The sequence below is a fragment of the Trachypithecus francoisi genome, unplaced genomic scaffold, assembly GCF_009764315.1.
Source record: "Trachypithecus francoisi isolate TF-2019V2 unplaced genomic scaffold, Tfra_2.0 Lachesis_group12, whole genome shotgun sequence".
Lineage (NCBI taxonomy): Eukaryota > Metazoa > Chordata > Mammalia > Primates > Cercopithecidae > Trachypithecus > Trachypithecus francoisi.
The window spans coordinates 70,825,869-70,838,248 of NW_022681457.1; the positions used below are offsets into that span (position 1 = coordinate 70,825,869).

At 50.3% G+C, this 12,380-nt stretch overlaps 1 long non-coding RNA gene across 1 annotated transcript; it reads right to left on the reverse strand.

The window, feature by feature from the left end:
• Window positions 1–7,727: 7,727 nt before the first annotated feature.
• On the reverse strand, window positions 7,728–11,170 carry LOC117093877. Its single transcript, XR_004441286.1, has 4 exons — window positions 10,801–11,170; window positions 9,114–9,389; window positions 8,891–9,009; window positions 7,728–8,047 (listed from the first exon to the last, which is right to left on the reverse strand). It is a non-coding gene; the product is annotated as an uncharacterized LOC117093877 (long non-coding RNA).
• Window positions 11,171–12,380: the final 1,210 nt, after the last annotated feature.

Here is a 12,380-nt window from a genome sequence, read left to right on the forward strand (position 1 = left end):
GCACCCAGCTCATTCACTCTTTAAACAAGTGAGAAAGCGAGGGAATCTAGGCTGAGTGCCAGGCCAGGTCTGTGGGGTCCGAAGATTGCTCTCCCTCCTCCTGGAACAAGCTGCCTCTTCGAGTCCTGCTTCCTCCACCTTGACCCTCATCCCTTGGTCCAGTTCTGCAGCTACCAGCACCAGAGCATAGTGACTGCTCAACAGTCAGTAAGAGCCTTGGATAAGCTCACGGGGTCACAGACTCAGAGCCAGTAGGGATAGAGAGGAGTGGGGCCTTCCTAGGTCACTCAGCAAGCAGGAGAGTGGCAGAGACTAGACTCACAAGTCTCCAAACTCCCAGCCAGAGCTCCAGGATCTCTGCAGCCCTGCCAAGCTGGCCCATCTTTCCAGGACCTTTTCCTTAGGACGCCTCATCTTCCAGTGACAGGCAGTTCCTCAAGACTGGGTCACCAAGTCTTCCTTCCACGCAGGTGAACGTGCAGTATGTTACACAGCATTGATGCTGACACGTTGGCTGGGGATTCCCATATGGCTGCTGGGCCCCACCCTGGGAGAAGGCCCCAACTCCTGGGTCTCAAGACCCCAGGGTCTTTTAGGCATCAAGGCCCAGAGTTCCACCCAGTCCATCCCAGAAGGGCCTGTAGGGGAAATCGTTCAATCCCCATCTGACAGATAGGGAGATGGAGGCCTGGGGAAGGCCAGGGACTTGCCCACTGAGTGCAGATCCCAGGCCAGGACACTTCTGTCATAATTTCTTTTCCTAAGGAGACCCAGCCCAGAGAAGCTGTCACCTCAGCTGGTTCTCATTTCCCTTTCGGGTCCCTCGGCTCATGCTGATCAGTTAATCAAACTGACTCCAAGTCTCCTCGGAGCTGGGCACCCGAAAGTGAGATGACTCAGCCTGGCCCTAACCCTGGATAGCCTCACAGCGAGGAAAGAAGACTGGCTCAAAAACATCCCCCCGGAGACGCCCTGTTACATTGTGTGGACAAGCTGCTGTGCTCACATGCTCCCACCAACGAGGAACTCACTATCACCAGGTAGACCCCTTCATCTCTGTTCAGCTCTGGCTGAGAAAATCCTTCCCTCAATGTTCTGGACACATTATGCAGTGAAATAAGGTAGTCTATGTGGCATGCAGTTTTCTAAAAATGCCTAGAAGAAAGTCTGGAAAGATGTTCTTCCAACAGTTAAGAGTGGTTTATCTTTGAGAGATGGGGTTGATAGTGATATTTATTCCTTCTTCATATTTATTCCTATTTTCTAAATTTGCTGTAGCATTTTTTAGTCTTAGTTTTCTAATATATATGTATAAAATAGGGACTAAAATCTCTACCTTATTGGTAGACACCAGCACCCTTTCATGACCAGAAAAACATTCAACAAACTAAAATTAAAAGAGAACTTCCTTAACTTGATAAAGGCCACCTATGAAAAACCCACAGCTAACATCAGATTTAATGGTGAAAGACTGAACGCTTTCCCCCTAAGATCAGGAACAAGACAAGGATGCCCACTCTTGACCCTTCTATTCAACATTGTACTGGGGGTTCTAGCCAGGGCAATTAGGCAACAAAATTAAACAAAAGGTATCCAGATCAGAAAAGAAGAAGTAAAGCTATCTATTTGCAGATAACATGTTCTTGTATACAGAAAATCCTAAGGAATACACACACACACACACACACACAAACATACACAACCATTAGAGCTAACAAATGAGTTCAGCAAGGTTTCAGGATACAAGATCAATACACGAACAGTATACTTGTATACATTTGCAATAAGCATTGCAAAAATGAAATTAAGAAAACAACTCTACTTACAATAGCATTAAAAAGAATAAAAAATTCAGTAACAAATTTACTAAAAGTGCAAAACTTATATTCTGAAAACTAAAAACATACATATTTTTTGAGACAGAGTCTCACTCCATCAACCAGGCTAGAGTGCAGTGGTGCAATCTCAGCTCACTGCAACCTCTGCCTCCTGGGTTCAAACAATTCTCTGGCCTCAGCCTCCTGAGTAGCTGGGACTACAGGCACCTGCCACCACATCTGGCTAATTTTTATATTTTCAGTAGAGACAGGGTTTCGCCATGTTGTCCAGGCTGGTCTCGAACTCCTGACCTCGAATGATCCACCCACCTCAGCCTCCCAACATGCTGGAATTACAGGCATGAACCACCAGGCACTTGGCCTTAAAACTACAGAATATTGTTGAAAGAAATGAAAGAAGACCTAAGTAAACAAAATGACAGCCCATGTTCATTGATTAGGAGACTTAGTATTATTAGGATAGCAATATTCCCCAGTTTGATCTACAGATTCAGCACAATCCTTCTCAAAATCCTAGATGGATTCTGTGCAGAAATTGACAATCTGACCATGACACTCATATGGAAATTCAAAGGACCCAGAATAGCCAAGACAGTCTTCAAAAGGAAGAACAAAGTCAGAGAACTCACACTTCCCAATTTCAAAACTTACTTTAAAGCCTATGGGCATAAAGAAAGACCTGTAGGAATAGAACTGAGAGTTCAAAAACAAACCTTCACATTTATGGTCAATTGATTTTTAATGAGTGCCAAGATAATTAAACGGAGAAAGAATAGTCTTTTCAACATATGGTACTAGGAAAACTGGATATCCTCATGCAAAAGAATGAAGTGAGATCCCTACCTCATTATATGTAAAAAGTAGCTCAAAGTGGACCAAAGACCTAAATGAAAATTAAAACTATAAAACTAAGAAAAAAATAAGAGTGAATATTTGTGCTAGCCTGGGCAACATAGCAAAACCCCGTCTCTACAAAGAATACAAAAATTAGCCAGGCATGGTGGTTGTGCCTATAGTCCCAGTTACTTGGGAGGCTGAGGTGGGAGGATTGCTTGAGCCCGGGAGGTCAAGGCTGCAGCAGGCCAAAATCGTGCCAGTACACTCCAGCCTGGGTAACAGAGTAAGGCCCTGTCTCACAAAAAAAAAAAAAAGAAAAAAGAAAAAAAGAAAAAGAAAAACATCTTTGTGCCCTTGGATTAGGCATTGATTTCTTAAATATAACTCCCAAAGCACCACCACCAACAACAAAGAGAAACTGAATTCCATTAAAATTAAGTTTTTTTGTACTAAAAGAACATCATCAAAAAAGTGAAAATACAGTCCACAGAATGGGAGAAAATATACATAAATCATATATCAGATAAGGGAATTGTAACCAGAATATATTAAGAACTTTTACATCTCAGTAACAAAAAGACAACCCAATGTTGAAAGAAGAAAGATGATTTACAAATGGCAAATAGCACTTGAAAAGATGCTCAACATCATGAACCATCGTGAAAATGCAAGTCAAAATTGCAGTGGGATACACTTCAGACCCGCTGGGATGGCCATCATCAAATGGTCAGATACTAAGCAGTGTTGGTGAGAATGTGGAGAAATCAGAACCCTTATACGCTGCGGGGCAGAATGTAAGGGTGCCGCTGTGGTAGAAAATAACTTGGCAGCTCCTAAAAAAGTTAAATACAGTTACCATAGGACCCAGCCATCCTATTCTTAGGTGGAATGAAAAACCCAAGAGGAATTAAAACATATGTTCACACCAAGTCTTGTATACAAATGTTTAAAGTAGCACGATTCGTAATAGCCAAAAGGTGGAAACAATCCAAATGTTCATCAACAGATGAATAAACAAAATGTGGTCTATCTGCACGACGGAATATTATGCAGTAATGAAAAGACATGGAGTACTGACACGTGCTACAACACGGATGAGCCTGGGAAACGTTACGCTCACAGAAAAATGCCAGTTGCAAAAGGCCACACGCTGTACGGTTCCTTTTATATGAAGAGTCTGAACAGGCAAATCCACAGTGACAGAAAGCAGATTCCTTGTGGCCCAGGAATGGTGGCTTGAGGGAAACGGGGAGTAACTGCTAATGGGTATGGGTTTTTTTGGGGGGATGATGAAAATGATCTAAAATCGGTTGTGATGAAGTTGCATAACTCTGTAAATATATTCAGAACTATCAAATTGTATATTTTAGATGGACGAATTTTATGGCATGCAAATTATATCTCAATAAAACCATTATTATTATCATTATTCTATTTTTTAGTTTTTTGGAGACAAAGTCTCACTCTGTCACCCATACTGGAGTGCAGTGGCATGATCTCGGCTCACTGCAACCTCCGCCTCCCAGGTTCACGCCATTCTCATGCCTCAGCCTCTGGAATAGTTGTGATTACAGGCGCGCACCACTGCACCCAGCTCATTTTTTGTATTTTTAGTAGAACCATGTTGGCCCAGGCTGGTCTCGAACTCCTGACCTCAAGTGATCTGCCCACCTTGGCCTCCCAAAGTGCTAGGATTACAGGCATGAGCCACCGTGCCTGGCCAAAGCCATTATTATTATTTATTTTTATTTTTATTTTTAGAGATGGAGTCTTGCTCTGTTGCCCACGCTGGAGTGCAGTGGCACAATCTCGGCTCACTGCAACCTCCACCTCCTGGGTTCAAGCAATTCTCCTGCCTCAGCCTCCCACATACCTGCGATTTCAAGCATGCTAATTTTGTATTTTTAGTAGAGATGGGGTTTTACCATGTTGGTCAGGCTGGTCTCAAACTCTTGACCTCAGGTGATCCACCTGCCTTGGCCTCCCAAAGTGCTGGGATTACAGGCGTGAGCCACCGTACCTGGCCCAAGTTTTTTTTTTTTTTTTTTTTGAAACAGGGTCTTGCTTTGTCACCTGAGCTGGTTTGCAACGGCACAATCTTGGCTTGTTGCAACCTCCACTTCCTAGGCTCAAGTGATTCTCCAGTCTCAGCCCCCTGAGTAGCTAGGACTACAGGCGTGTGCCATCTGGCTAAATTTTGTATTTTTTGTAGAGACAGGGTTCCACCATGTTGCCCAAGCTGATCTTGAACTCCTGGGCTCAAAGCAATATGCCCACTTTGGCATCCTAGTGTGCTAGGATTATAGGCATGAGCCACCAGGCCTGGCTTTCTTAATGATGACAGCATCCAAGCAGTCTAATTAAGTGACTGTCGTGGTGGTGGCAGCAGATGACTAATCTATCATTTTCTCACTGGCACTGCAGTTCTCATCAGGATGCAACCCTGTCCCTTGCTTGGCCAGCTGTGTCACCTCAGAGATACAAAACTATGAACAGGTGAGGCACTAATGAGAGAAAAGCCACCCTTCTCAAGTGACACAGGAGTGGCCAGGAAGAGCGCGCATTCCAGGCACAGGTGGAAGCAAGCCTTTTCTCCAGACCAAAACTACTGAAGGAAGAGGCCACTGTGGAAAGGTGCTCCCACAGATGCCAAGGAGGATAGGTGAGTGGGGGCTTCTGCCACAGCCCCGGGAGCCTGGCTCATTTCTGTTTTAGAGGCAAGCTCTCTCCCAACATGTTTTGCTCCTTCTCCAGGGGAACAGCCCGTGCAAAAGTGTGGAAATGAGAGGGTGAGCCCTGGTGAGCAGAACACAGGGTAGTTCAGGCCAGTGGAGCAGGGTCGGGGGAGGGCAAGAGGGAGGCTAGAGAGGTCAGTGTGCCACGACTGCCCAGGGGGCTGACTCCTGGGGAAAGGTCTGGATGGGCTCGTAGGGTGCCCCTGGACAAGTCACCCCCATCTCTGAGCCCATTCCACATCTGTAACTTCCTTCCTAGTGTGATGGTAAGAATCCCATGAGACAATACGTTGTAACATGCTTAACGGGGCTCTCAGAATAGAGAAGGTGCCGGATAAATATTAGCTGTTACAATAATGATGATGTTTCTTTGGCTTCTCCAGATTGCCTGATGTGAGCAAAGTGTAAATGAAATGGCAGAGAGAGACTGGACATAAGTGTTTATCTCATCTCCTTCTAAACCCCATTAAGGTGATGATAAAGAAATAAAAGGAGCTGTCAGAACAGGAGAGGCGCGGATGGGAGATGGGAGCCGGCCGGAAGTAGAGCCTGGGCTGGTGCCAAAAGGAGCTGGAGACTGCGGAAAGGCACTGCCAGACATAGGCAGGGTCTCCCCCAGAGCCCAGAAACACCCAGAACTCAGAGGCAGCACATCCTGAGGGAGGTGGGGGACAGGGTGGAGTAAAAAGAGGGGCTGGATTGGTTGAGGCCGAGGCAGATGGATCACCAGGTCAGGAGTTCAAGATCAGCCTTGCCAAGATGTTGAAACGCCATCTCTACTAAAAATACAAAAATTAGCTGGGCGTGGTGGTGCGCACCTGTAATCTCAGCTACTTGGGAGGCTGGGGTAGGAGAACGGAGCTTGCAGTGAGCCGAGATCATGCCACTGCACTCCAGCCTAGGTGACAGAGCAAGACTCCATTTCAAAAAAAAAAAAGTTCCGGAAAGGGGGAAAAGAGACAATGGAAGAAAGAATGTTATCAAAGAAGCAACAGAGGAAAAATGTTGAAAACCAAGGGATGTAAGCCACCAGCTTGACAGGGCTCACTGAGTGCCCAGTGGCACGAATTAAAAGGGCCCGTGCCAAGACATGGCATTCAAAAAGTTCAGAAGCGCAGGGATGAAGGAGGGATCCTAAAAGGAGAAGGAGGAGGAGAAAAAGAGAGCCTCTTACAAAAATATGGAACAGTATCTCATCACATTTCTCAGAGCAACACTGGGAGATAGAAAACTGTAAAGCAAAAGACTTAAAATTTCTCAGTGAAAACAATTTTTAATCTAGGATTCTATGCCCAGCTGAATTATTAATCAAGGGTGAGCATAGAATAAGGAATTTTCAGACATGAGAAAACAACAAAAAAATAGTTTTCTTTTTTTTTTTTTTGAGACAGGGTCTTACTCTGTCACCCAGACTGGAGTGCAGTGGCATGATCTCGGCCCACTGCAGCCTCTACCTCCCAGGCTCATGAACCTCCCACCTTAGCCTCCCCAGCAGCTGGGATTACAGACGTGCACCACCACGCAATTTTTGTTTTGTTTTGTTTTTTTAGAGACAGGGTTTCACCATGTTGCCCAAGCTGATCTCAAACTGCTGAGCTCAAGCAATCCACTCGCCTGGCCTCCCAAAGTACTGGGATTATGGCTATGAGCCACCGCATACCACCAAAAAGAAGCATTTTCTAATTTTTTTCAAAAAGTTATCAGAGGAAAGCTCCTCTAAACTGAGGAAATAAGCCAAGAACTCTTGTAAACAAGGACCCCAGTGCAGGATAGTGGCAAGGAGAGTCCAGGTGGACAGCTGGGTTGCAGGGAGCGGAGGGCTGGTCCAGGGCTAGCGGAGCTGGACGCTTGGATGCATTGGCTGGTGTGAGAGTGATATGAGAGGTGCTGGACATCGCTATTAGAAGGGCTGGGGAAGAATTAGCAATAGAAACGTAGACAGCTAGGCCAGTGAGAAAACAGGCAATTATTAATTCCAGAAAACAGTAAAAGCATGAGGAAAAGAAACTAATCAGACATGAATTAGTAAATATTTACATAGTCATGACAACATAAATCCAGGATATCGATTTAGTGTGAACGCATGTGCTCTGACTACCAGGAGCTGGGGAAGAGGAAGTGTGGGAGCGCTGGGAGAAAGGCAGGTTCCCACTGCCCTGCTCAGGAAGCCCTTGGCAATGTCCCTTGGAGGAGCTGAGAAACAGCATTTTTAACATGCTGGACTGAGGCATGAAAGGGAAGACAGAAGCAGCTTGAGGACTTGAGCAGCTGCCTCTGGAAAGTGGAACTGGGTTGGAACTGGTTGAGATGGGGATAATTTGAGGACTGTTGGTTTTCTTTATTGGCCAATAGTTCCATTAGATTTTTTGAAACAATGTGTTTATATTACTTTAAGAAAAATAAACATGAATGATCAGTAGGTATAATTAATCCATCCTGGCAGAGAAGACACGGAGGCTCAACAAATCTAAGGGACTCACATGAGACCCCGGCGTGGCCACGTCATGATGGAGCCGGAGCCCTCCACTGCCAGGCCACTGTTGGTGCCAGTGACCAGCAGCATGATGGCCAGAAAGATGAACACTGGAACCTTCCCACACTGACTCTCAAGAGGCAAGTCCGCTTGACCCTGCAACCCTGGAAGAACAGCTTTTTAAAAGTTCCATCCATTACAGTATGGCTGATGAAGTCAGCTGAGTTCAGAAGAAACATATGACCATAATTTGTATTTACTTTCAAAGATAGGGATAAACATGGGACCAGGGGAAATTCTTCTCCATGATCGTGAATTCCCAGGCCACAAAGCAGGGAAGATGATTTCCATAATATTCCACCTTATTCTGTACGTGTTTCCAGGCAGCCTTTGATGCTGCAGTTTAGAAAGCAGCCCAGAGCCTCTTGCTCTAAAACAAATCAGCTGCCCCCTGCCTCCCCTTCCCCCCCGCCGCCTCCCCTTCCCCCCCGCCTCCTCTTCCCCCCCACCGCCTCCCCTCCCCCCCCGCCTCCCCTTCCCCCCCGCCGCCTCCCCTTCCCCCCCGCCGCCTCCCCCCCCCCCCCCCCCCCCCCCCCCCCCCCCCCCCCCCCGCCGCCTCCCCCCCCCCGCCTCCCCTTCCCCCCCGCCGCCTCCCCTCCCCCCCGCCGCCTCCCCTTCCCCCCCGCCTCCCCTTCCCCCCCGCCTCCCCTCCCCCCCGCCGCCTCCCCTCCCCCCCCGCCTCCCCTCCCCCCCGCCGCCTCCCCTTCCCACCCCGCCGCCTCCCCTCCCCCCCCCGCCGCCTCCCCTTCCCCCCCGCCGCCTCCCCTTCCCCCCCGCCTCCTCTTCCCCCCCCCCGCCTCCCCTTCCCCCCCCCCGCCTCCCCTCCCCCCCCCCGCCGCCTCCCCTTCCCCCCACCGCCTCCCCTTCCCCACCACCTCCCTCCCCATTTTCACCGAATTTTGCAACCTCAGTTCCCACCCACCCCACTCCATTGCCTCCTTTCCAACCTGCATTCCTGTGGGGACAGCTCGACACTAGAGTGTGGTGTTCGGGGGGTGCCAGGGCTCCTGCCAGGAGTAGGTTCACAGAGTTCACCAGCCATAGGAGTCCTCAGGATGGTGGGAGACTTTCAAGTAAAAGGACAGTTGCAGAGCTGTGTGAGACATGCCCAGGCTCTCCCAGCCCCAGTTGAAGTTCAAAGGCCTTGGTGAGGGCTCCGCCCCTCCGTACCTGAGCCCTGGCCCTCCTCCTGTCACGGTGCCTTCTCCCTGACTCTGCTCTTTTCAGCCTTGCCTCTTGCTTCCAGGCCTTTGTCCGTGCTGTTCCCTCTGTCTGGAGCACTCCTCCTTCGAGCTTCCCAGGTGCAATGATCATATTGCACTCATTGCTACAGGTGAGCGTCTCCCCTCTAGCCTGTGAGTCTCTGGCAGGCTGGACCGGTTGTAAATTCTCTCTGAGCGCCCTGTGCACAGCAAGGGCTCCCATGGAGTGGGAGTGGATTGATGCCTGTTAAACAAAGGAAGAAAGGGATAAATGTGACTTTGGGGCTTGGCAGCAGCAGTCCAGCCTCGTGCCCTGGAGAAGCTACCTTCATCTATAGAGTGACTTCTCACAGAGTTGTCACACCCTAACCCTGCCTTCAGATCCACTTGGAGCAACTACTCCAAAGGCAGATTCCTGGCCTCCCCTGAGAGCTTCTAACATTGGAAGCCCTGCACTAGGGCTGCATTTGGACTCAATGCTCTTCCTGTGAGGAGACTGCCTTCTACTGGGCTGGTTTGTGTATCTGCAGCTCCTAACCCTGGTCCCATGCGGTTTCTGCCTCGGCACTCACAGCAAAAAGAGAAGAAACAGCCCACCCTAGCCCCAGAGCCCAGAGCGCAGCCTTCCCTGCAGCGGGGATTTTCAGGCAGGTGAGCGTGAAAGCATGCAGTGGCCTGTGCCTCAGTTTCCTCAGCAACACAGTCCTGGTGACTTCCCAGGTGCTTGTGGAGGTCGGGCTGGTGAATAAACATCCTCGGAGCTGGGAGGCAGCCTTGCAGGCAAGAGCACTCACGGGGCCCACGGGGCATGGGTGGGGCCGGGCAGGGAACCACAGGCCCCGTGGGCCCTCTCTCAACCCGTGCCTCCCACCCACCCCTCCACTTCCACACCCCCCGGGTGAGGAGGGCACCACCATGGACCAATGGAAACGGGGGCCTAGAGGGCACTGGCAGGACTCTCCGCAACTCTCTGGCAGAGGACAGGAGAGACCCTACTTCATGGAAACTCAAATTGTCATCACAGCTCACATCCCCTTGGAAACACATGGAGCTGAGATGAGAGCGTCCTGGTCTCTGCTCAGAGGAGACCTTGGGCTGGGTCCTGGCTCCCCCTCGCGGCTGCTCCTTTGCCTTCCCCACAAGCCCCTGGCCATAAATAAACCAAGTCGTCAGGGAAGATCAGAACTGAAGGAACCCTGGAGGCTGCTGATCCCCACTGGCCCCGACAGACCCCTTCCCTCACTCCTTCCTCCCTGTTTCTGTCCTCCTGGTCATAGTCCAATTTGTAAAGGATGTGTTGACACTCACTTGTCTCTTCCCGCCTCATGATCACTCCAACACCCTTCTTGTTCTCTTTAGTGCCACTCTCAGCCCACTACCCGGAACCCAGGCCCCTCCCGCCTGTCCTGGCTTTCTTTCCATCCCCTGGCTGCCTCCTTTTCAGGCTCCAGTCCCTGTCTGCAGGCACCCCGCCCCTTAGGACTGCAGACCACATCCGCGCGGACAGCACCTCCTCTCCATCCCCAGGGCAGGGTGCCCTCCTGAACTCAGCCCTGGGAAGCTGCCCTCCACCCCTCCTGCAGCTTCTCATAGACATTCCTGTTCAGCACCCCCAAAGCCCTTCTCCTACTTTCCCATCTCAGCACGTCACCCACTTGGGCCGGAGATCCAGGCGTTGTCCTGATTCTTGGCTGAGACTCCCGGAAGAAGGGGTCTCACAGGCTCCAAATGGCACCTGGGTCTCCAGAGCCAGCTCAGCAAACAGCACATCTCATCCCTGTGCGCTGACCGCATACGCTGGGTGTGCAGAGTCTCCCAGAGGCAAAGGCGAGTGGGACAAAGTGAAACTGTGTCCTCCTGACCAACAAACAGGGATGGGAGCTGGCCCGGCCCAGGCCTGGCGTGGCCTCACCATACACTGTGTCTGCGCTCCCTGGACTCCAGTTCCTTCTGCCTGGGACACCCTTCTATACAATACTAACGCCTTCTTGTTCCTTGAGGCCAAGCCTGTGTGTCATTTTTTGGGACGCATTCACTGATGCCCAGGCTGGCAGCCTCTAAGGCAGCCCATTAGCCCATGTGACCTGGCCCCCGCCTCTCAGCCCCGGGGAGTTTCTGTTAGCTCCTCAAATATGAAACCCTGGCTCCCACCTCAGAGACCTTACACATGCCCCTTTTTCTGCTAGGACCCACCTCTGTCTATCCTGTCCCTGCTTTCCACCCAGGAAAGCTTCTCTGCCTCTTCCAGCAGACCAGGGTCCTCCCATGTCCCCCAGTCCCAGTCTCCCTGAATCCCAGTGCTGCTCCTCAGGGCTCAGTCTGTACACATCTGTCTCCTATAGAAATAACGCTAACCCTTCCCAGCACCTGCTTTCCCACTGAGGCCTAAGCACTTTGCATACATTCATCCTTTATCACATGTCGTAACCCCATCGTTATCCTTGTTTACAGATGGGGAAGTGAGGTCCTGTGTCCTCCATCCAAGGCCTGAGTCGAGCACACAATCTGTGCCAGGGAGGGCTTCCCGACCCAGAGCTCTGACAGAACAGACACCTCCAAATCTGGTTGAAATGGAAAGCAGCCTCAGGGCCGCTCCCACCCCTCCCAGCCTTGGATGAAGGCCGGGCAGCCCCTTTCATGCTGTTTATTCTTTTGAACAAATTGTGAGTTTTACAAGATATCCAAGGCCTGTGGTGGCAAACACATGTTCCCATGGTGAGAATCATTGGACCTGCTGGGCACAGGGCTGTGAGTGCAGCCGAATGGACACCCAGGCCCCTCCGGTCCCTGCTCTGCTGTACCTGGACCCCCTTGAGCAGGGTCACATCCTAGCTGCCCCATGGACCACTTCAGAGAGAGGACACCGTTCCTCTACCCCACCCTGGTGTCCACTTCACACCCTTGGCTCTCACACTCACAGGCCTGACCCCTCCCACCTCTGCAGAGGCCGCAGCCTCACAGCAGCCCAGAAAAGGGCGCTGCTATCATTCCACTCGCAGAGAAGCCGGCTTATAGAGGGGAGGTAACTGGCCCAAGGTCACACAGCTGGGTGGGAGAGAAGCTGCGAATTAGAACTCAGGTCTCCTGGCTCCAAAGCTAGTGCTCCCCATGACAACATCATCTATGCCATCAAGGTCAAGAAAGCAGAAAGATCTGTGTCCCTTGTGCCAGCGTGTTGCCCTGCATTTACACTGAAAAAGCCGGAAGAGCTTGGAGCAGAGATGCTGCATTCCAG